Genomic DNA, 8,380 nt, shown 5'->3' with positions numbered 1-8,380 from the left:
ACAGACAGACAGACAGACAGATAGATAGATAGATAGATAGATAGATAGATAGATAGATAGATAGATAGATAGATAGATAGATAGATAGATAAATAGATAGATAAATAGTAAGTTAGTTAGTTAAGTAGTTAGTTAGTTGGTTAGTTATTTAGTTACTTAGTTAGCTAGTTATTTAATTAGTTAAACTGGGTAAATGGCTACATGGTGACTAATGGGTTAATATGAAAGTTATACAACAAATGTTTCTATACCAATCCTTCTATATACTTACCGCTAAGTACTTTGCCGCTCTATTATGACGCTTTATTCTAGTCTATTAACAAAAACCAAAAAAAGAACTGTGACAACAAAATCTACAAAAAAAAAAATAATAATAAAAAACTAATCATCGTCATCAAAATCATCAGCAACATACAATTCAAACCTATAGACGATAAATAAATAAAAAGTCATGTGTTTGCCAACCCAACGGTCATGAATTGAAAAAGTTATTTTTTTTTTTAAATTTTACCGAATTTTTTTGTTTACTTTTATTTAACGAAATTTATCATACTATCTTGACTGTGGCTCTCCTTTGCTTTCTTTTATTTGTTTAAAAATTATTTTTGTTATTGTATTTGTTGCTGCTGTTGAGTTTTGTATTTTGTTTTATTAAATGCTGTACAACAAAAATAAAAATAAAACGAAAAAATACTCTTGATAATTTCGTTTAATTTTTAAGATTAATGAAATTCTCATAAAAAGTTTTCAGTCGACGCGTAGCGCTACCAACGTAAAGATCGTAAGAGAGAGAGAAAAAATACCAAAAAGTAACAATTATTTAAACGCGTCGCAGTTTTTTATTTTCATTTATTAATCAATTTTAATAAACGGTTAGTAAAGAGTTGAAAAAAAAAAATATTTTTAAAAAAAAGTGCAATATTAAAATTATTACATAAAAAAGTGAATAAAAAATTTTAAATAAATCACGTAATGTAGTTGAAACAAAAAAAGTTATAAAAATTTTTTTTCTAAATATTAACAAAAAAAAAAAATTAAGAAACTTTTTTGAAAAAAATTTTGTTTTAATAATTTTTTAATATTTTTTTTAGAAAAATTTTTTAATTAACTACAAAAATAAATATTTCTTATGTAACGCCTATAATGTGATGAAGAAAATTTTCATTTTAAATTTTTTGTACCTTTTAAAAAACGTAACAATTGCTGCAGCATTTTTTTCTAGTTTTCAAAAATAGATGAATTAATAGATATAATAAAAAAAACGTAACAGCCTAAACAAATTGAAATATTTTCAATTTCTAGAAATTTGTAAAAAAAGAAAAACTAAAGAAAATGTTTAGATAAATTTTCTTTAAAATTGTATTTCTCCAATTTCATGTGTTTGTTTGTTTGTCGGTTGGTTGGTATGTGCTGGTGGGCGTTTGTACTAGTGTGTTTATTTTAGTTATTTTCTTTTATACGTTTCTCGGTTTTGTTATGATTTTTCCTTCTTAGTTTTTAGCTTTTATATAATAGCTAAAGAAAAATCGATAATTTTCTTTTGCTTCGCCCTATTGTAACTTATTTCGCAGTTGAATTTTAAAAATTTTTGCAAATTTTATTGTTGTTTTGATTAAAAGTATTTTTCTTGCCCATTATTATAGCAACAAATTTGTACACCCCTTTTTAAGGCCAAGGTCAACATTTGTTTATACTTGAAGCGTTAGAGTATCTGTGTAGTATTTATAACTGTTTATGTTATTGACATTTACATGACAGTCGGTTACAATTATTAATTAATAGTATTTATATAATATATTTTGTTTATCTTTTATAATTCACGTGACTAAAAAATTTGTGTAAATATTATTATTATTATTAATTTGTTTGTTAGATCTGTTTTGATATTTGTTTTTCATTTTAACACTATTTATTGGTTTTTTGTGTTATTTTCTTAAGAAAAATGTTCAATATTTTTCTTTTTTTTATCAAAATATTCAGTTATCGTTTACCGGGAATACTTTATTATGCCGGTTTAATTTTTCAGAATCTTTCGAATTCTTTCTTGATATATTTAAAATTTAAACATATGAACATAGATAAATTTTTATAAATTTGTCTAATTTTTTCTCTATAGAACATTTTTAAACAATTTTTCGATAGAAAACTTGTTAAAGAAATTTTTTAAAAACTTGTGGATAAACTTCTTTTTGTCAAACTTTTTGCGAAACTTTTCTGTAGAAAATTTTTACTGAACTTGAACTTTTTTTTTGAAAACTTGTTGATAAACTTTTCTTTTAACTACTTTTTTACAAACTTTCTAAACTCAACATTTTTGAGAAATTTTCTACAGAAGTTTTAATGTAGAAAATATTTTAACAAAATTTACTATAGACGACGTTTTGAAAATTTTTTTTGCAATTAAAACATTTTGACAAAGTTTTTCTAAAGAAAACTTTTTAATAAAAAAGTTTTGAATAAACTTTTAAACAAACTTCTTTAAAAAATCTTTTTTATTCTATTTTTTTACAAACTTTTTTATAGAAAACTTTATAAGAAACTTTCCTATAGAAAACTTTTTAAGAAAATTTTCATATAGAAAACAATAGAACATTTTTGAATAAATCTTTAAACGAACTTTTATAAAAAAAACTTTTAAGGAACTTTTCTATAGAAAATTATTGAACATTTCTATAGAAAACTTTTTGAGGAACTACTTTAAATATTTTTTTTTAATAATTATTCTAAAGAAAACTTTTTGATAAACTTTTCTACAGAAATTTTTTTTAAACAAACTTTTGTATTTAAGAAAATTTTCTATACAAAACTATTGACGAGCTTTCCTATATCCTTCTATTGTAATTTTTTTACGAACTTTTTTATAAAAAACTTTATAAAGAACTTTTCTATAGAAAACTTTTTAACTATCTTTTCATATAGAAAACTTTATAAGAAACTTTTCTATAGAAAACATTTTAAGAAACTTTTCATATAGAAAACTTTGAATAAACGTTTAAACGAAATTCTATAAAAATTTTTTTTAGAAACTTTTCTATAGGAGAGAACTTTATAAGGAACTTTTCTATAGAAAACATTTTAAGAAACTTTTCATATAGAAAACTTTGAATAAACGTTTAAACGAACTTCTATAAAAATTTTTTTTAGAAACTTTTCTATAGGAAATATTTTGATACGCCTTTTTCATAGAAAATTATTGAAGAAAGTTTTCCATAGAAGACTTTTTGATGAACTTCTTTAAATTACACTTTTTAATATTCTTTCTGAAGAAAACTTTTTGATAAACTTTTCTACAGAAATTTTTTTAGAAACTTTTGTTTTTAAGGAAATTTTCTATACAAAACTTTTAACAAGCTTTCCTATAGAAAATTGTTAATAGCTTCGTATAGAAAATTAATGACAAACTTTTTAATAAACTTTGCTGTAGAAGAGTTTTTGGTATAAAACTTTTTGAAAACTTTTTTATAGAAATTTTATGTCTAAAATTGTTTCTCAAAAATGTGAACAAAGCTTTTGAAAAAGTTTTTTATAAAAACAAGCTTTTTTGTAGAAATCTTTTGAAAAAATTGGCTAAAGAAATCTCTTTATAAAAAACTATTTGTCAAATCTTTTCTAACAAAGCTTTTGAAGAACGTTTAACAAAATTTTTAAAGAAAACTTGGAGACGTGCTATTTATTCAATACAAAAATTTTCTTAAGCTTTTCTATAGAAAAAAAAAACTATAGAAAAATGTTTGATAAATTTTTCTATAAAAACTTTTTTAAAGATAATTAGTTGTTGAACTTGTTGAAGAACTTTTATTTCAAATATAATGTGATAAATTTTTGAATAAAAATACTTTTGTAAAACTTGAATTGTTCTACCGTAAAAAGTAACTTCGCTTAAGATTATTTCACATCAAAGTTTCTGCTTGCAACTCAAAAGCTGTTTTAGTTTTTTTATATAAAATATTACACAAATAATTACAATGTGTATTAGATAAATTTTTATCTAATAATGAAATAAACATGAACATGGTTGACAAATATCAAAAAATATTCATTATATTGTCACTCACTGTTTGTAGCAATCAAAATTTGAAAACGACAACTTGACAAGTCTGAACATTTTTATAATTAAAGGTACTTTATAAGTGTGTTTGATTAAATAAACTGATACAATTAAATACTATAAGTGTAGCTATAAATAAATAAAGCAGTGATTCCCAATTAAACCAAAAAAGTTGTTTCATCCATCACTGCAAACGTAATGTTATTTTTCATAAATTATTAATATAATTTTTTTTCTTTCTATATGTTAAACAAAATATTGCTTTCAAATATCCATAAACTTATCTTTTAAATCTTAAAATCCTACAAGTTTAACTTAACTGTGATACACATTTATACAAATAATTATTTGTAGATAAACCAAATCTGCTATAAAAATCAATACATAATAATTAAATGTGTTAAGTGTTAGTGAAGGCAATGGGAATATTTTGGAAACATTTTATAAAACTTTGTCATACATCACGTCATGATGATATTCGCAATATTTGTTAAATAATAATAAAAACTCTTCTCGATAAGAACATGTGATTTAAAACATAGTACTAAATTAAACAACAACAAAAAAAGAAATAAAAATAAAAGAAAGTCACCTAAAAGCAAATATTTATATATATATACTATGTGCACGCTTATTAGCTTATCATAAAAAGCAATGTGCCAACAACTAGAGCTTAAAAGGCCATTTGCCAGACGTTAAAGAAAAAATTGTACTATACCCTACAAAAAAAAAAAAAAAACGATTTAAATGAAGTCTGCCAGAAATGTCATAAATATTTAATTATACTTATATTATGTTATTATTTTAATATCAACTTTATTTCAGTGTTAGTCAGCTATTGAAATACTTGTTTTTTCCCTTGCGGTTCTTTTTAAGAATTATTGTTTTATATATTTTTTTGTGTGTTAAAAACAGGTCTATTAAGAAATTAATTATTTGCTGGGAGAGTAAAAAGATTCATTATATTTATATAAAAAGCTATTTATAAAACAATAATGGATTTAAATTATTTTATTTTGTAATTTAAACAAAAAATGCAATTTGCTTAAATTATTTATTGTTACAACCTTTCTCTTAATTCAATTTAAATACAAATAAAATTTAGTCCTCTTAGTCAGTATTATACGTTTGTGAAAAATATTTGTCCTACGCCTATCTCAGAATCACTTTCTGAGTCCGACCTTCCCCGGGGGCATGTTACCTGGCTGGTCAGTTGATTGAGGTTCCTTCGGCATTCACGTAGTGGCTGTGGTTTACACACAAATTCGCGGGGAGAGTAAGTGGCGGCTAAAAGACTGATGCATGATAATAGTCAATATTTCGGAATAAGTTCGGTGCTGATACCCCGCAGTAGAGTGACTGTGATACTAAGCGTTGGAAATGAGTTAGTAATAATTCTATATGGTACGGGATGAATGTGGGGTACGGCGTGCCTCACCCACCCGTCTACTTATAATAAATGTGTCGTATGTTTTTCTCTTATGAATGTGTCGTATGAATGAGATGTGTGCTGGGTTGAATGATGATGGATGAAAGGTATTATATACATTTGATACCATTGAATTTTCAATAGAAAACTTCTTGACCAACTTCCTATATATGAAGCTTTTCTATTTTTCTATATGAATTTTTTTATGAAAGTTTTTGGATAAATTTATCTTTATGAAACTTTTGGCAAACTTTTCAGCTAAAAAGTTTTTTACTAACTATTCTGTAAAAAACTTTTTTTACGAACTTTTCCGTAAAAAATTCTGAGGAACTTTTCTGCAGGGAGCTTTTTTATGGGAAGCTTTTTAGCAAACTTTTCATTAAAAAAATTTCTATGAAAGAATTTGATGAACAGGAATTTCTACAGGAATTTTTTGTACAGAATACTTTTTGAGGAACTTTTTAATAAAATTAATTTTTAATTTTTTGAAACTTTGAAAAGTTTAAAAACTTTCTTCGATAAACTTTATACTAAAAAATTTTAGAAAAACTTTTGCACTATAGAAAACATTTTTAAGAAGTCTTCTATATTACAAACTTTACTGTAAAAAATTCTGAGGAACTTTTCTTCAGGAAGCTTTCTTATGGGAAGCTTTTGAGCACACTTTTCATTAGGAAACTTTGAAAATAACTTTTCTGTAAAAAAAATAAGTTTTCAAATTTTCGATAATGTTTTTTTTAACTTTTTTCTATAGAAAACAAACTTTTCATTAAGAAATTATTAGAAGAAATTTTGTGTAGAAAAAATTTGGAAGACTTGTTGATAAGCACTTCTATAGAAAGCTTATTGAAGTGCTTTACTTTACTTTTTGTAGAAAACTTTTTGTCGTTCTTAAGTAAACCTAAACTCTTTTGCAGAAAATTTTTCAAGAAATTTTTGAAAAGCTTTCAAGCTTTACCTTTCACTAAATAATTAATGAACTTTTTTATTGAAACAATGCAAACACTTAAAATTGTTAAATAGATTATTGATTCATAGAAATTAAGAAAGAATTAAAATATTTAAAAATATTAAAATCAACTTAAAAACCAAAAAATGATTTTATATAAATATTTTAAAGTGTATGGTTTTTCTTAATAACTAATAAAAATATTTGCATAAATCTACTAAACTAAATTTCTTTGAACATAAATACAAAATTAAAATCTTTGTAGTATTTTGTTTTTTTCATCCAGCGTCAATGCCATCACATTGACGTAATTTGTTTCTTTATTTATTTATTTATTTATTTATTTATTTATTCAAACTCTATATTATCAATATATTAGTTTAAACTTTTAAATAATGACTCATACATTATACTTTTACTTTTCCTTGTGTGTGTTTTTTACAACAAATTTAAAAAACAAGTAAATGAGTATAATAAACTACAGGTTTTTTTTTATTAGTTCGTTTACTTTTTGTGTAAAAATGATATTTGTTAAATTTTAACGAAATTTTGAAAAGATTGTAATAAAATTAACGAAAAAAAAAAACATTCAAAAAGTTTGTTAACATTACCTTTTGATTTTTAAAATACTGGAATACGTGAATTTTATCACAAATTAATTGAAAGTTTTAAAAAATTATGAAAAATATATATAATTTGTTAAGGTTATCTAATGCATTAAACTAAATTTTATTTTTATTTTCTTTAATAATTATTCATAAGAATAATTAACAAAAATAATAACTACGTCACTAAATTCTTAAAAAATATAATTATAGTCTCAACAAAACAACCGGTCTCTTTCAATACTCTTTCCTGTTATAGAGACCCTGACATACAATAACAATTCCATATTTGTTATATTTGGATAAAATCTAAAACCATTTGTTGCCAATTCAATTTCTAAGTTAATTTTTTGTTGATTTTGTGTTCTATCTTTTTAATTTTTTTTGGGGAATTCGAACTTGTGAATGAAATAATCAAAAAAAAAAAAAAAACAGACTTCTCACGTGATAATGACGTTATTTGTTTAGTTATTTCTCTATTTTATTTTTATAAACTTCTAGATAAAAATCAAACAAAATTTTTGTTTTATAAATATATAGTCTATATTTTTGTTAACTAAATGCGCATTTTTGTTTTCTTGTTTCTTTTTATTTTGACGTATAATATTTGTTTTATTTGTAAAAATGGGTAAATTTTGTTATCTCTCTTTTGGTTGGTGGTTTTTAACTGTGTTTTGTTGTTTTTTGTCTTTATGGCGAATTGCGTAAACAAATAATGTCTGAGTGAAATTCTTTTTTTGGTTAATGTATTAAGATTCATTATTAAAACATTTGTTGTTTTCAAGATAAATATTCAAGAGTTTAATTGTGTGAAACTTAATTTTGCAAAATATTAAGTTTTTTTTAGTTACTAATTGAAAAGGTGTGATGTCAAATGAAAATTACTTGAAATATACAAAAGAACTGAAGTTATAACTAAACTAGAACTGAACTATAACTAATTGAACCAGAATAACAGAACTAGAACAGAATTAGAATACAACTAGAATAGAACAGAACTAGAACTGAACTAGAACAGAACTAGAACAGAACTAGAATAGAACTAGAACAGAACTAGAACAGAACTAGAACAGAACTAGAACAGAACTAGAACAGAACTAGAACAGAACTAGAACTGAACTAGAACAGAACTAGAAAAGAACTAGAACAGAAATAGAACAGAACTAGAACAGAACTACAACAAAACTAGAACAGAACTATAACAGAACTAGTACAGAACTAGAACAGTACTAGAACGGAATTAGAACAGAACTAGAACAGAACTAGAACAGAACTAGAACAGAACTAAAACAGAACTAGAACAGAACTAGAACAGAACTAGAACAGAACTAGAACAGAACTAGAATAGA

This window comes from Lucilia cuprina, chromosome 5 (genome assembly GCF_022045245.1).
Source record: "Lucilia cuprina isolate Lc7/37 chromosome 5, ASM2204524v1, whole genome shotgun sequence".
NCBI lineage: Eukaryota > Metazoa > Arthropoda > Insecta > Diptera > Calliphoridae > Lucilia > Lucilia cuprina.
Note: the sequence above shows the minus strand (reverse complement) of the source record.